We start from the raw sequence: 17,091 nt of genomic DNA, 5'->3' as shown, positions 1-17,091 counted from the left end.
ATGCTCTCCACAAGACATCAAGTATACTCTCTATGCTGTAGAGGCCAAAAGCCAAAACATAGGCTAGATCTGTGTCACAGCCCTATCCAACTGCCAAATTCTTTCAGAGGGGAAGGACAGCCAGGAGAGACCCTTTTGCTACAAGGTCCATAAATGCAAACAGCAAAGCTTTCCTGAAGCAGCTTATAACATCTTTGCACCACTACCAAGGGGCACTGTGAGAACATCATCTTCCTTGAGTGGTGTTGCTGTCAGAGGTGAACCTTTGCAATTGATCAGCTTCTCTTCCTACTGCCCAGAGAAAAAGACTCTCTCTTCCCCAGCATCCCTCTCTCACATCTTCCACTCTAGGCACCTCTCAGGTTCACAGAGATGGCTGTGGAAATTACATCCCTTGCTCTGCTGCTAATGGAATGCCTGCTCAACTCCTCCTGGCATCTGAGCCAAAAGGCAGACAGGGACCTGGGCCCAGACCACATGAGACTCCTGGAGAAGAGGCTAGAGAAGCAGCTCACCAGGGCTAGCAGTGCTTCCACTCCCCAAGTAGTTAGTATCTCGGAGGTTTTCAGCCAAATCAGATATAAAGATTCTCTAAGGAGACAACTAGAGACAGTACCGATGTTTGGGACAATCTCCTGCATCAAAACAGCAAGAGGTTACAGCTTTGGTCCTTGCCTGCATTTTTTGTGCCACTGCACTTGCATGGGAATTGCTGTCACATGTCCCAGATTTAGCATTTAGAAGTTTAGACCACCCAGCCCTATTGAACTAATCAACAGCCTCCAGGAAAGATGGCCAGAAGGAAGAACAGGGTCTTCTGTATTCTTTTATTTCTGCCACTGCAAAACGAATCTTGCGACTGATTCTCTGAGCTTCAACAAACTTGTTATTTTAAAAGCTTCCTCGGATGTAGTATTGAGCGTTGATCCCTTCTGCCTTTCTTTCAACCACAAACAATACAAATGAGACTGGGGAACCTGTCTGAAACTTTCGAAAAAAAGTCATGTTCTGTTTCCAGATTTAACAGCTCTTTCACTCCTGGTGGAACCTGGGATACAGCAGTGTACGTTTGTTCTGCTTGTTTGCCATTCTTCTCACTGAGGGCTGAGTATGTGGGGAAAGGAATGACAAGGACACTGTTCAACAGTTCTTTCGCTTGTAACAACAGCAGCTGCTGCACCCTGTGCCTCCTGCCGTTCTTCAATCCTCTTCAACCCTCCCCAGCTCCCTTTTCCCACTCTGTGCTACAGCAGCATCACCACCCCCACCCAGAAAGAGCAGCAAGGCCTGAGGGGAAATGGTGACTTTATGCTCACGATACAGAACAGCTGCTGGAAAGCTCACATGGAGGAATTCCTGCCATAGTGCTAAAATATGAAGTTATCTCAGTGAGAGGGACTGTAAGAATCAGTTCATAATAAGCAAGGAATGACCAGAACTAGAGGTATGCCCAGCTGAAACCTCCATTCCATACACCAGAAGAGATTCAGATTGTCTAGCCAACCACATCTGGCATTAGCTGCTCAGGTTAGATGACCAGAAGGGCTGAGGTGGTGGCTGGTTCCAGCCATCTGTAAGCTTGTTCAAAAGGAGTCAGTCCAGACCTGGACTATGAAGCTGTGTTCTCTAAGAGACACTGACTCAAGCTCCTCTGAACACTGGAGGAGTCCAAACTTGAATCTGACTTTACAAGCTCAGGACCCTTATTTCTATTCCAAACCAGTATGGATCAAATCGTAGTTTGTGGAAATTTCAGAAACTTCTGAAAGGATGTCCTGGTGCCCTTTCTGAGCTGTCTCCACAGCACCTGCTTCTTCCTGGCACTGTCGACAGGAGGGTCAGAGGGCCACAAAGGAGATGGATGGAATTTCATAACTCTGGACAGAACACAAGAACTCCAGCACAACTGGAAACTGGGATAAGCATCCTTATTTCAGGGCTTAACAGTGAACCCACAAGAATTTGAATTGCCACAAGAAGCTCTTGCCTTAACAAATAGAAGGTCTAGAAGACAGATGGGCAGTCTTGGAGATTTCTCTATAGTGAAGCCAACAGTGAACTGCTGTAAAAATATTTTATTTAGTTACAAACTCTTATCCCAGGCCTGGCAGGCTTAGCAAGATCAGTCAAATCTTCATTAAAACCAGAAGTATGCTTTAGAATCAAGGATAGTTTTCGTGACTCCTATATTTACTTTGTGTGTGCAAATTCTGCCTTCCAATGCACAAACAAGGTTCAAGATTGCTTACTTAAACTTGGCCTCTTTTCCAAATAACCTCTCAATATCCATGTTCCTAGGTAAACAAGACCTACACCCCCTGTGTGTGTGTATATATATATATATATGTAAAAGTAACTTTAAATCGGCTGGCTAATATCTGGGTTTCAAAAGCAATAAAGTTAACTTTTGTTTGAGGGAAAAGATGATTAGTTTTTTCTTTCCAACAGGAGGGAATCCAAACTTGAAAGAGATGTTACAAATAACTAAGCCTTGCTTAAACAAGAGTTTAAGCTGTTTAGACACTACAGAACCAGATCACAACATCAGAATAAAACAGGTTTCATGCGTTCTACTGCTCACAGATTTATTCGTCTGGGGTTTTCTCTATTCTTTTTGAAAATAATTGGACAGCCAGTGCTATGTGGTTCTTCTCTGTTTAGCGCTTAAGACAGACTAGTCTTCTTTTTCCTGTGAACCACATTTCTAGATCATCCTTTGGCCAAAGACACGTACCACATACGTGGGTCAGGGACTGGTTCATAGGTTAGAAGATAAAAAGACCCCTTCAGGCTTCCCACTTCTCTATTCCCAGATAAGATTTAGTTGGACATGCAGGTAAGTGGCAAAGCCAGCCAGCAATATTAGCTTCAGCAGGCCCTTACAGTTCATTTTGTCTCCCAGCTGGGGATTTGAATTACCCAGTGTGGATCTATTCCCATCTGAGGTAGCTCTGACACAGAAGCTGCCTTTTCACAGCTTGTGAACCACAGGTTGGCCACCCTGGCAATGAATATTTGCCTGCTGCAATATAGAGAGAAATTGCTTATTGTAAAGTTTAGCACATCCAGCACTAAAGCAGAAGTTGCCACTGTGATCCTGCTACTTGTACCTTTTCAGAATTTCCTTTCCTCCACTCCCAGCTCCACCTCCCTTTAATGTCTCACTCAATTGTTATTTTTTTTAGACGTTTGGTTGAAGGAGGTGGGAGGTCAGAAAGGATGATGATATGTTGCCCAGTTATCCACCGGCATAAACTTTTTTAACCACTGACTCAGAGCAAAGTCTTTTAGCTTTTAGCAACTACACCTTTAGGCAAAGGATACCATATTCAAGATACTTCTTAATATGCATGTTTTCTTCCCCAACTATAGTAAACCATCTTTTGTTTGACATTTTTCCAAAGAAAATCCTGGGCCTGATGTCCCTTGGGCTAGGGCAGGTAAGCCAATTGATGTGCATGTGCCTGTTGAACTGGAAGGATGCTGAATCTCCTTTGCCTTGACCACATGATAAGCCACATTCATAAAGAGCTGTTTATATACAAAGGAAGGGATAAATATTTATAAGCATGTGTTTAAATACAAGAATGGTTGAAAAGACTCAGTGGGAAAGGAGAGAGAAGAAAGAAAAACAAGACACAAGTTGTCCAAGTAAGTTTTACAGAGATATCTTTACCATTGGTATGCAGATTTATTAATTCACTCTAAATACATGCTAGGAGTTGAAGATGCTGAAACAAACTTTCAGTTAGAGTAACTTTAAAATTCACCTTATCAAATGAAAACAAGTTACAAAAGCTTACTAAAGAGCACAGCAGCAGAGCACTAGCCGGCTGGAGAACTGAGTAGCGGTAACATACAAGGATCTTCTAGAATGCTCCATCAACAGGCTTTCATCTCAGCCTTCAGCCTGATTCCTAACAGGCACATGAACCTGCACCAGGCCATCACTTACTGTGGCTGACTCAGACTGACAGTGTTTTTACAGAGGATTTCTACAGCAATGCCAAGTTCAGCAACACCCAGGGAAGCTACAGCAGCCTCTGTCATATAGTTTTAATCTAAATACCAAAAATCACACAAAAGTGCAGCTGAAACATCATCAGGTGCAAGAGCAGACTGTGAAACATACAGAAGTTCTAGCAAGGCCGTCTCCTACTGAGGGGTGGGGAAGAGGCAGACCTTCTTTCCCACTCTCCAAAATTCACAGTGAAGTATCGAAGGTTTAGGTCAGTGAAGCAGGACATTCCAAGTAAATGGGGTCACTATGCCAGGCCTTTACAGGAGCTAATACAGTATTCCATGAGGACAATTTTCTGTCGACCTAGTAATACCGAGATTCACTTTTCTGCAACCAGCCTTCCACTATTAGGTTTGCAGCTGGAGAGTTATTATAAGGAGTAAAGACAGGATTCTGCCTTCTATTTTGGTAGTCTCGCTGTGCTTAGCTGTTAATTAAATCTGGGAGCACGTGGGGATAACGACAAGTGCACACAAACTTATTTAGATAATTAACATTGCAACAAGAAGCCGCACACTGCCTATAGAAAATACATGACAAGGATATAACATCCCAAACACTAACATAATTGAAGAGGAATGGCTAACAACCCTTTACATCTACTACTATCCTGTCACAGCTCAAGCTTCACTTACATGAGTTATTTAGCCCGAGCTGAAATATTACCCAACACTGAACACTGCTGCTGTTTACAAACATGTTAGCCAGCTGAGACTAATCCCTTCCAATTAAAATTTTGGAGAATCTTTAGGACAATAAATCATTTCCATGCTGGAAAATTACTTCCAATTTTATTTAACTTCATTCCATCCTAAATATAAATATGGCAATCTTCTGCTCTGTGCAAGGGGTTAAAAAAATAAAAATAAAAAATGAGCATTATCTCAAAAGGAAATTATTTTCTGCCTCTGCAAGATCTACGTCTCTCTTCACTGACAGGACGTTAGCACCACGTTCAACAGCATGCTTGTGGTATATATAGGAAACACCCGTGTTACCTTCAATTAAATTTGCTTGTGCACTAATAACACAGACAGGAAAACATGAGTATTTACCCTGAGCCTCATGTGGGTTTTGATTGCTGCTGTCTCTACATTGTTTCTGGAACTTAAGATAGCTTTAAAACAAACAAACAGTAACTCAGTTTTAACTATATATATATATGTCTGTAAACATGCCAAGCATGCCACACTTGTATGGTTACACCTCTTCCCTAAGGAATCACCCTTACTGACTGTCATGTAGGTTTGCAGGTAGGTATCATGAAGGCACGCAGACATACCTTCAGTGGTATGAAGCAGGAATTCCCTGAGAGAAGTCAGTGGGCTTACTTACGTTACAAGGGAAAGACGACCAACGTGAGGAGAACTAAAAGAAATTAAAAGTGTGTGTATGTCTGTGTGCATGCGTGTGTGTGAAGTAACAACCCAACCCCGTAACTTTTGACTATCAAATTTAAGAGGCAGAATGTGTGCTAAGTGGAACTAGGGCTGCAGTCTCTAAAGATACAGCCCTAGCACCTTTCATCTGTCGCTACAAATTAACTTCTCAAAAAATGATCTTAGGAGGGTGTGATCACAATGCAGTGCCTGGAGAGATCTCAAAGGAAGCACATGCTCATCTGTGTGATCACAGCAAAATGACAAGAGTGTGATCTAAAAATAAATTAGTTCTTTGCTCTGAAGCTGGTTTCTCCCACAGATGCCCAAACCTGAGCTTCCAATTACTGCTTTAAGGGCTAGGCAGAGAAATAAGCAATTCGTGGATGGTACTTGTTTTCTGCACATCATGTCTGCATGTCAAGAAGGGGAGCTTGTTACCGCATGAGAAAGCATAAACAAGTGGTTTGTTCAATATGAGTAAATACCCACTCAAATCCTTTTATATGAAAGTCCCTTCTCAAACATCTAAACCTCATTATTATTCATTGTCCAAGACAAGATGGGACTACAACAAATCACATTTCAGATCCAAGAGTGTTAAAAAATGAGACAGCGAAACTGTATCCAGCAGAGTATCATTTCCAGTGAAGTAAGTTCTTCTGACAAGTCCATCGTATCATGGACATAGCTGCAAATCACTGTACTGGATCAGAGCAATCATCCATCACTGTCTAGGCTTAGTAGCTATGCTAGGTACACTGAGCGGTTTATCATCAGTTTTGTATAATCCTTCCCACAGACCTAACAGCAAAGCAACTTATTTTCTCCAGAGTTCACTGAGCATCAATATACGACTAGAACATACGCCCCTTCACTTAGCTAATGATGAGCCTATAACATGAATTGTGAGAACTACTGTAATTGCATCCTATGTATTCTAGGTGCTGCTCTTATACAAAACAGCAGCCCTCATCCTCTTATAAAAAAGCTATCTGTTTGCTGTGTATTGGTAAGTCACAAGGTACATACATCAACTAATAAAACGGTTAGCATTTTATTAACATTTAAAGGTTCCCTCTGAACAAAGAGAAAGCCTTCTGGCAGCCCAAGCCGTACCTGTTCTGAGGCACAGAACAGAATTCCACCATATTTACACCGCACTTCAGAAGACGAGGCCCTCAATCAAGATGAGAGGCTCTGTCCCCGAGCTTCTTTATTTTAACAGAACATCTGTGTTACTTTAGAACAATATATTGCTCTTTTAACTCAAATTCAAGTACTACCAAGAAAACCAGTAGCAATAACATAACTACTTTCCTGTTTCCTAAACCCTTTCACAAATTAGGGCATTGCCATTCACAGAGACCCCAACTGAATCTTGGTGCCTAATTTGTGAGGCAAATAATCCCTGAAGCAACTAGATTAGATGAGCTCTACCAGCGTTCTCTTTTACCAAGCTGGTAAATAGCTGGATCTGAGAAAGAGCTCATCCCCAAAACAAAGATACACAATCTGTACCAGAAGTTACTACACAACATCAGCAACATTTGAGATCATCCATTCTCTAACTTCTCTATAGCATAATCATTGCTACTTTCCCTTAAAAATAAGACAATTTAGTTTTATACTTAGTATTTTTAATATATATACATAGAGAGACTAGAAAACAAAAACCTACATCCTTGCTTGAAAAACACCTCAAATCATTCATCACACAGCTCTTCTCAAATGCTACACCCAGAGTGGACTGTTTACTAGTGAACAGATTTGGAATATGCAAATGCTACAAAGAAACTATCCCAACTCCAGCACTTCTGTGAAGCCATCAAGCATTAACACTCACAAAGCACAATATTTTAAAAACAAAAACCTCTGAGGTGTCAGGATGTTCCACAGTGTGCGAGAACCTGAAAATATGCTTGAAAAAGAAGTCTTAATTGTCTCACACCGGACAGAAAAATATGCTGAAAGCAAAACTTCCAGAGACAGCAAGTTTGCTTTGTTTTATATTTTTTGCATTTCATTAATCATCCCATTTACCAACATGAACAAATATTAGTTTAAGCCAGTGCCATGCCAAAGGTACATGGTCCTATCTAACTTTGTTGTACATCACAAACATCTCCCTTTGCTCCCTCTAACAGCAGAGCATTTGTCCTAAAATTCCAGAATGAGGTTTTCCAACACACACAGCTGCTTAGCACATTGGCTCATCAACATGCTGCACCTCAGAAAGAATGGGTTTTCATGGCTGCTCTATCTACAGACTGGGAAATGCTCTGGCATTGCAGGGGGTGGTATATCTCTAAGAAGCCAGGAGGAAAACATGCAAGTTGCAAGCCAACTTTTACAGAGAAGCTGTTGAAGGGCCCTCATCAGTACACTGCAGAAGGGATAAAACTAACTGAAAGTGATGCGAAGACATTTTCAAAAGTAATAAGCAAAGGTATTTACAAACCCTCTTTAGAGTCTCTACAGAGAGAGCTAAAGAAACACACCACCTCCCTCAGCTCCTGTACTAACAGCAGTTATTCCTAGTCCTAGGAACTCTATTAAAAAATGTTACCTTCATCAAAGCTTTGAAACTCAGGTTTTAAATCAAGTGCTCTTCTATCTCCACGTGACCACAACAAGGAACGCCAGGGCATCAGAAAAATCTGCTCTTCCACATTGCTACCAGCCCACTACCATCTCCATGCCAGGACAGGTCCCTGACACTGCCTTCCTGGCCTGTCTCACGCATTGGACTTCCTCAGGGATAAGAGGTCCAGTCCTGCAAACCAACCCTTTCACAAACACATCTGTTGACACTAACAGCATCGTTTGGCCGGGCCTCCCAGATGGATGCTCACACACCTGAAAGCAATGGGAGACTGATCAGGAGACAGTCCCTCCCCTTAGCACCTGCTAGCACATGAACAGAAGCAGCTGAGCACTCCAGGGGTGACAGTTAGTGACTACAAGAGTCTTAGCACCTGGACAGGCTCTTATTCCTACCAGCAAAAATAATGTTTCTCCAGTCAATCTCTCTGCTAACATTTGTCTTGTTTCCGCATTCTTTCTGGCAGAGCATGTATGTCTGACCCAAGTGGGCTCGTCCAGCGTCCTATGAAACTGGTACCTTCTGCTCCCCTGCTCCCCCCAAACACAACATCAGAAACAGCAGTTTTATTATATTAAGTCTCAGTGTAATTCACTGCAGGTGAAAGGGATTAATGTTCACCAAATACATAGAGTGGCTTCTTCCCTCCCACCTAGGAAATAAAATTATGCAGTCATAAGGACTCTGGTCTCTCCTCTCCCCTGTACTCTTTTAACTGAAAGAAAAAAAGGTGGGAAATAAAAAACAGTTAAAAAAGCACAAACAGCACTGTAAAGACTAATAGAAAATAGATATCCAGGCAGAGGGATCAGGAGACAGCCCAGAACACAAAACCAACTCTTACCTTCTGTGTGTACCTGTGAAAGGTGAATGCAAAAGATTACACTTACACCACTCTGCAGCCAAGCCCCCAAACTCACTTTCCAACAGTGGCTATTAAGCTCTCTGCTCTCCAGCTTCTATTTGGTTACTGATCCTTACTGCACAGGAAAAGGAGAGTTGTATTTCATTTAACCCCTTCAGCCTCTAAGTTTCTTCACAGGAGTTTTTGCTTTTGGTTGGGAAAGTCAGAGTTGTAGGCATGCATGCGTGTGTGCATGCTTTGGAATTGTTTCTAGCTCCTGTAGCCTGTGTGTAAGCATACACATTAACTTTAAATTGTGCCTTAAGTTATTGCAGGGGTGGGGCCCTTTGTAACTATTTTATTTTAGCTGTGGGCAGCACATTAGAAGACAGTTACAGATCCCCTCTGTATTCATTTTCAGTAAGTTCCTGTCGTGCAGAATTGAACTCTATAACTCAGGATCCCAAGTTACAAAGCAGGTATGTTTACTGCAGCACCGGGTGCAAGGGGGATCGCTCCTCGTAACTTGCACACCTAGTTGTACTCACAATACATACTTATACAGTGAAGTGGGTTAGTTCTGCCCAAAGTCTACACCTACTAACTAATTATTGGTTAGTTGCTTTCTCACTTCAATTTAAATGTACAGTTCATTTTAAATTTACTGGGCATGCTCCCCGAGCCGGGGATTCACTCTTTTTGGGGCGGGGCGGGCGGGCATTTGAGTAGAAGGTCGTGATCTCCCACTACCACAATTATTTTATCCTAGTGTCCTTGAGCCTTATCACTGCAGTAGTTTTTCTTTTAGCAATTAGTATCCTTGTCAGAAGGCTACTGATGTACATTCTTGTGGAGCTCACCTACATCTGTACTAAGGGTCCCTTGTGAAGTGCTGAGTGGGCCGAGCTCCAGACCTTCTCTTGCAGCCAGTGAGGCTCCTGCCTGCCTGTTGATGGTTCCTGTTATCTATGCAACTCCTGCCTGTAGAGTTTTACGGTTTTCACTACATTTTCTTGCATCACACACCTCCTCTGCCCCTTCTGGGTGGCACCGGGGATGGGGTGGGGGGGGCGTTCTGCTCAGCCCATGGCGGCTCCTCTGCCGCTCCTTCCCGCTCATGCTTCTCCTCTGCGCCAGCACAAGTCCCTGCTGTGGGCTGCGGTCCCTCAGGATGAACAGGCCTCCTCTCTGGGGGCTGCAGGGCAATCCCATGCCTGCAGCTCCCTCCTTCCCTGCCCTCCGTGCTCCCAGGGCCCTTCCTCACATTTCATTCCCTCACATCTCGTTGTCTTCGTGGTGTTTCACCCTCCTTTAACAAGGTTTTCCTCAGGGTGCCGCGGCCGAGGGGCTGGGCCAGGCCTCACTCACAGGGACCCCTCGCATCATTCTGAACCGTAAATATATAAATAAATAAATAAAATAATAATTAACATTTACTTTAAACCTAAAACTCAGATCACAGTTCATGGATATGCTTTTGACCAAAGAAAGTTTGAACTTAAATACAATTCACAGCTAGATCTGGCCCTAGGCAGAGTTAATGAGATCCCTAAGGTCTGAAAATACCACTGCTTTGGATACAGATCTGAATTTAACCAAAGACAATGGCAGCTCAGGTTTCTCTATTTTTTCCTCTAATAAATGCCATGCAACTCAGAAACCCTCTGAAAAATCCCACAAAGGAACGATTCAGGAACAGAAAACCGTTAAGGGAAAAGGAATCTAGCTGGATGCATTACAAGGAAAAATTTCTGCTCTTAATCATGTGGATACGAGAAATTGTTGTGTAACAACTTATGTGTTGCTGTTACTGTTTTATCTTGAAAACAGACAATCACCACCCCCCTTGATTTTGTCCTCTGCTTAGTATAAAACAAATAAATACTGAAATACAGAGACCACTGATCTATATAAATAGGTTCTGGTCCAACAATTATAACAGCTACCAGCATTTCAACCCTATTACAACTGAGATCTCCAAGATTATGAGAATATCTTTAAAGTCTTAAGTTTGGGTTTGTCTTTTTATTTGCCTTCCAGTTTTAGAATCCTTTTTCATCAGTAGTTCATTTGAAACCATAAGAAATAGAAACTTGCTTTCAAAAGAGAAGATGAAGCTTCTACTTTCAGGTAACTCCACGTGTTGGATCTTCCAAGGAAGACATCAAGATGCGCAATGAAATCTCCAGAACTGGTATCACTACTCTCTGCTTAACCACATTACTGCTTTAGAGGATAAAAAGAAACTACCCTTGGCAACTGTTGACAAGCCTAAACACACAGAGCTCCAAATGGAAAGGAGAGTTTCTAGCAGCCTCATAAATGCACCAGGTGACACAGAAGTAGTTTTATTCTAGGGCTACAGCTCTTTTTCATCAATCTTTGCTGATCGATCCCTGTCTGGCAACTAGCCACGGAAGTTATACAGTACTCAAATCCTACCATTACACATCCCACAGGGGACAGAGCTCAAATAAAAGTCACATCTCTTCCACATGCAAAAGCAATCCTGTACTTTTGTGCCCAGGCTAACTCTGCCACAACAAACAAGGATAAACCCTAACAGGGAAACCAACACAAAATGGCAACACCTCCACCAAGAAGCAGGAAAACCCCAAAAGGTTGAAAGAGTCAACACACCCCAGAAGAATGTCTAATAGTGGTGCTGACTTATGGCTACCTATGTTCCCCTTGTCAGGAGAGACAAAAATTGGACATTGTTAATGCCTAATTAAGAATATAGAAATTACTGTCTTACCTTTTAAATGGAAATTTTCCTTTAAGAAAATAAATCCGGGCCTTCAGCCAAGCTGCAGGCCTTCCATTTCAATCAGAAAGGAGTTACATCAGAGCGTGCTTTTTCTTTATCCACCCACACTTCAGCTGGCCACTGGCTACTGCCATCCTGCCAGCTGCCACATTATACCCTAAGCCTCACAATATTTGATCAAACCAAAACCTGAGCCCTTCACCTTATATGAATAAACCACATTTTCAGATCAGTTTAAAACTTCTAGCCTGTATCATCAGGAAAAAAAGGCTTGAAATCCAATCCCAAAAGTTCAAAACCTAGTAGACAAAACCCCCACCACTCCGTATGAATTTATAAATACCTGATTTTAAAGATTTCTTCTCACAGCAGCAGGATCCTCAGTGAATTTTTTTTTGGAAATACTGAGCTTAATAATGTTCTTGTGGTTCTTGTGTACTTGTTGATAGTTAAAACTACAAGGGAGTACAGAGATGGGGAAAATGTGACTGCTCATATTGGAATCAAGCCAGGATACATCCAAAAACAGCTGTGCCTACTTCATTAAAGCAGTACTGTGTAAACACATCTGGATTCATTTTTAACCCCATAAAGACTTAATAGACAACCTCCTGAGACACTGAAATAAAACAAGAATTGACCAGACTTTTACCACAACTAAGCAACATGAAACATTGATGAAACTCCTTTTATTAACAAAAGGAAAGAAAAATCTGCTCATTCTTCCTGGTTCCAGCAGAGACATGACAAAATCAGAACCTATTAGTGTGGGATTTGAACTTGAGGCCAGTCCTTACCAGGAAAAAGGCAACGCAAATATGAAGTAAACCTTTGCGCTGTAGTTCCACAGAAAGTTTTGTGTGTGTACCTTTCCTCTGGGAGAAAGGACATGATTCCTGTGTTGAAATTGTTTTCAACACCTACCATTTAGTGAAAGTTAATATACTGATTCAAGACCATTCTTGTTTCTGGATAAGACACACACTATGGAGTGAACACAGTCAGGACCACAGGCATTTACCTCTTGCCACTAGCTCCATCCAGCATCTGGGTGTCACAGATGTGATGTATCAAGAAGAAAGAGTCAAGATTTCTTCTCATACTTCTCATACTATGCATGAGAATGCATGGTAAATGGATACTGCTGAACAAGATACCCCTTCTAATCCCATCAGTGAAGTGCTTTTGGCAGGAAGCAACTTCTACAGGAGCTGTGATACACGGACTTCAACAGTTATATGGCCAGAGGTCAGTAGCAAGACTTCTGCTTTCTCTTTTGTTATACTCCAGAAGTACCTTTCATGGAGACAAACCACCCGGTTTCCTTACTGTCAGGGGCTGCTTTCAAGGTCTATCTAAAGATTTGCATGCTTTACTGGACCCAGCTCCAGTCTAACTACTTATGGCTGTCAAACACTTTAAGCATTGTGGTGGGTTGCCCCTGACTGGTCGCCAGATGCCCACCACACTCCTTGTCCTCAACAGGACAGGGGAAGAAAATATGATGGAAAAGCTCATCAGTCACAATAAAGACAGGGAGATCACTCAGGGGGAATTAATTAGTGAGAAATAAGAACGAAACTAAATCCACTTTCTCCCCACCCTTCCTTCTTTCCAGGGGGGAAATTTACTCCTAACTCTTCTACTTCCTCTCCCCCCACCTCAAACAGCATCCAAGAAATTCAGACAAGACTCACAAAACCTCCAGAAGAGAAGCTGGTCTCAGCAGCTTGAGCATTCACCCAAGGAAGTGAAGGATCTGTATTCAGCTTGTTTAGGAGTTCTGAACTTCCCCAGAAGACTACTGTGTTCAGGAAATCATGGTATACAGACACGTTACAAACTGGTGCTCTTGAACACTCCCTTAACTCATTTAGTCAAAGAGCAAGGATCTGTGATGTTATAGTTATAGTTGGGTCACATGCTTAAAAATGGGATGGTTGCCTTGTTTTGTTTTCAAATTAACATCTAGTTTCTTAGATAAGTGCTGTAGCCTAATCAGGGGAAATGGACAGCCATTCACATGCTTTAGCCTGCTACTTGGGGCATTTTATTCAGGGGATATGCTCAAATTCTTCTGAGCACAAGATAACACTGAAGAGTAGTCTGACATCCCAGGTAAGCATGCTGATGACTGAATGACAAAGTAAAGAAATAAGAGTCTCTGGGACGTCAAACCAAGTCCACTGCTACCAGGGACACTAGAGCTTATCAATCCTTCCATTGGCTGCACAAGGGTCTGAAAACAGAAGGATTCAGCTCACTCTGAAAAGAATGCATCTTTTGACATACTGATTTTTTTTATTATTACTTTCTTTAGAAAAGGCAGAAAAGTAAAATCTGATTCAACCTGAACGGAGATTTTACCAAACCTGATTAACACACCAATAACTCCATTCTTCCCAGACTCATTCGCTATTGCAAGACAGCTATGTCGTTTAGCCCTCTGAATCACAGCATCTCAGTATATAGAATGAACCCTTGCTAATCCTTCAGGAAAAAAAAATCTCAGTTTCATGTCCAGGAGACATTGCAAAGTCCTTAGAGGAAAGGTGGAAAGGATATTATACACCAATGAGCTCTACTGTACAACTTGACTGCATAAAAGCCTGCAATCTTCTTGCAGTAACTCTTAACACTGGTCTGTATCTGCTCCAGAGACCTGGTCCCCCATGAACTCTTTCAAGTGCTGATGACTGTTGCAGAGGAGTTGACCCTGTACAACTTTCGTACCGATCCTGCTACCAGTAGAGACAATTTCATTGCGCTTTGCCAGCGTGCAGCCACTGAAGCCCGCAATGCAAGGTCTGACTGGGTCCTCCCCTCTTACCCCTCTCTTGACAACCGAGTCAATTCCTGTGCTGTGCTCTCCAAGAGAGCCTTCAGATAAACTGGCTTTTTGAATTCAAAGAATCAGATAACTCTCTTCATCCCTTGCCAAGATGAGGAAAATGGTAAGCCTGTCACTTCATATTTATTTTAATTCTCACCCAAATTAGGCAAGACTTTTATTCAGGCCAACTTTCTGAACAAGCTGATGATGCTACACACAAGTTTCGGCTCTTTATCCTTAGGCCATTTAAAGAAGAAAAGCAGCATGCACTGATAATGTTGATGTTCCAAAAGCAAAATCAACTTCAAAGTGCTGTGACTAATTCTATGCAAACTTTGTTGTGAAAGGCGCACCAATACACTGCACCTCAGGGTACAAGTGAATGCACCAATCCATTGCTAAGACTCTACTTGGATACACAAGGATTTGCATATAAAAACCACAGGACCTACATATAATGGAATGTATATTGATTTTAAACCATCCCAACTACTCCCAAGTTTAACCCGTGTAAGCAAAACCAGGACACAACTGATTCTATTGGAAGGGAAGGGGTGTTGTATTAATTTTTTTCTGGCATTGGATAATACATCCAGTTTTTCAAATATCCCACCCCAGTCTTAGTATATTTACATGAAATCATTCTCACAGCTTTCCTTAAAATTTGACACCTTGAATCCTGCTAATTATTAAGAAACTGACCATAAGGACACTGCAATCCCATTTTCTTTTTTCTGTATCATGGATTTACATATTGCATAGGGTGAACTTGGCAGCCACACAGAGAATCTTGTTTAGAGTGATTAACCTGGGAACACAGAGAGATCTGGAGGGTCTTCCTTAGTCCACTCCTTGCTGCACTGGATTTAAACAGGAAAAATTATATTTAGCAAGCATACACCCCCCACACACCCCCCAAAATAACATATACATGCACTGAGGCAATGCCTTATCCACAACAGATGGTCCCTCAGCTGCTTGTTTTCCTTTTATTGTTGGTTTTACATTTCAATGATATATAAAAAGTAGAAGAAATCACAGGCAGTAAGCAGATTTGAGCTAGAGAGTTGATTTCAAGACAAAACATTTTTAGTTCTTATACAAACAGATACTGTGATTAATGTTGATTTCTTGTGCTTCCCAAGCTGCCACTGGTGAGCAAGGAGCAAAGGGTCAAGGCTGGTCATTTGTATCCAGATTACATTTGAAAACATAAAGGACAGTCTCTGACCTCCCAAATGTTATCCAGATATTCCAATCTGCTCCACCCAAAATAGTAAAAAAAGTCTAGATCACACAAATTTAACAAAACACGTTGCCACAGCTCCCAGTGATTCACAGAAAAAGCTGTTCCACATGGATGTCCTAGTGCTTTGTTTGCCACATGAACAGCAGCCCTCTGCTCAGAAGGTCTGGCCCAGCGCTCAGTCAAACCAGTGGGAAGATTGTAATTTCCAAAGGCTTTTGCATCAGGCCTAGATGATGTGACAGAGGAGACGTCAGAGAAGGAACAATAGCTAGCTAATTCTGGGCCTGATCTCAGTATGTTTATAATCCATGACAAAACTACAATTATTTTCACCAATGCTGGACAAAGTCGTAAAAGAAGGTCTTGCTGAACTGTTCTTCCCTCTGCCTTTCTCTGCAGGGAAACCAAAGCAGCCAGGTTTCCTTTTCCCCCCAGCCTGACTCCCTGCTCTCAAGTGTGGTTGGTCCCCTCTGCCCCACACAGTGTGCCCAGGCTCCTGATGCCAGACAGACCCTGACTCTCTCAGGAAGGGAAATGGCGTCTCTGCTTCTCTCACATGTCAGCCCTCACCGGGAAGGGGGAGCTTGCCAGGCAGAGATAACAATACAGCAAAGCTTTGGAGGGGAAGAAGGAAGCTGGCTACATCACAACCAACATGAAGAAAGATCCTCCTGGAACTATTCCAGCTATTCTCCATTTAAACATTCAGAATTTTTCTCTCTGCACTCTCTCCACACCTCCCCCAAAGATCTTCCACTATTCACCGTGGAGTTAAAAGTCACCTGCTCTTAGCTAGGCTTGGCACTGACGATCCCAAATGCTGCTTATGAGAGACAGAAGAGAGAAAAGTTGAAAGCAAAACCTCTGACAAGCAATCCTCACCTCCATGCCTCACATACATTTATCCCTCCTAATTCCCAGTCTATTTATACATGTTACTTCTGCTTAGGAAAAGTAAATCCAGTGCCAAAACATAGCTCTTTGGTTAAAAAAGTGTTACATTCAGCAGAATTTTAACTCTAACATACTAAACATGGAGTCATCAGGATTTAATGCTACTGAAAAGAAAATTGAGATAGAAACCTTTCCAGTTCTTATACGTCACTTTGGAATTGAAAGAGGACAACACAGACTATAATAGCATTAAAAGATCCTCTGGACCAACATGCCCTTGATAGCAAGTACTTGGAAGCATGAGGCACGACTTAAGCTCTTGCTGATGTCTTCCAGTGCCAGGCAGCAAGGAAGCTGACGCCCTGCTAAGAACAGCATCACAGCCTCACTGTGCAACAGAGAAAAAAATTAGGAACAACACAGAGCAACAGGGGCTGTCAAGATGATGATCCTTCTGTTCATCTCAGCAGACTCTCGTGGCACAGGTCTCTCCAGT

The 17,091-nt window shown here is 42.2% G+C and overlaps 1 protein-coding gene across 4 annotated transcripts in view; it reads right to left on the bottom strand.

Annotated features, from left to right (window-relative positions):
- Positions 1-13,515, bottom strand: part of PAPLN (papilin, proteoglycan like sulfated glycoprotein) — a 55,400-nt gene extending 41,885 nt beyond the window's left edge. The window contains exons 1-2 of one of the 4 annotated variants that reach the window (XM_055807150.1): positions 13,317-13,515; positions 11,963-12,074 (exon numbers count right to left, since the gene is read on the bottom strand). The gene's annotated coding sequence lies outside the window, so the exon portion shown is untranslated. Of the gene's footprint in view, positions 1-8,849; positions 8,972-11,962; positions 12,095-13,316 lie in introns of those variants that run through there. The other 3 variants (XM_055807214.1, XM_055807044.1, XM_027795846.2) reach the window with 3 other exon arrangements.
- Between the last annotated feature and the right edge of the window lie 3,576 nt (positions 13,516-17,091).

Source organism: Falco peregrinus, chromosome 1, assembly GCF_023634155.1.
Source record: "Falco peregrinus isolate bFalPer1 chromosome 1, bFalPer1.pri, whole genome shotgun sequence".
In the NCBI taxonomy this organism is placed as follows: domain Eukaryota; kingdom Metazoa; phylum Chordata; class Aves; order Falconiformes; family Falconidae; genus Falco; species Falco peregrinus.
Note: the sequence above shows the minus strand (reverse complement) of the source record. Positions and strands in the feature narration are given on the sequence as shown.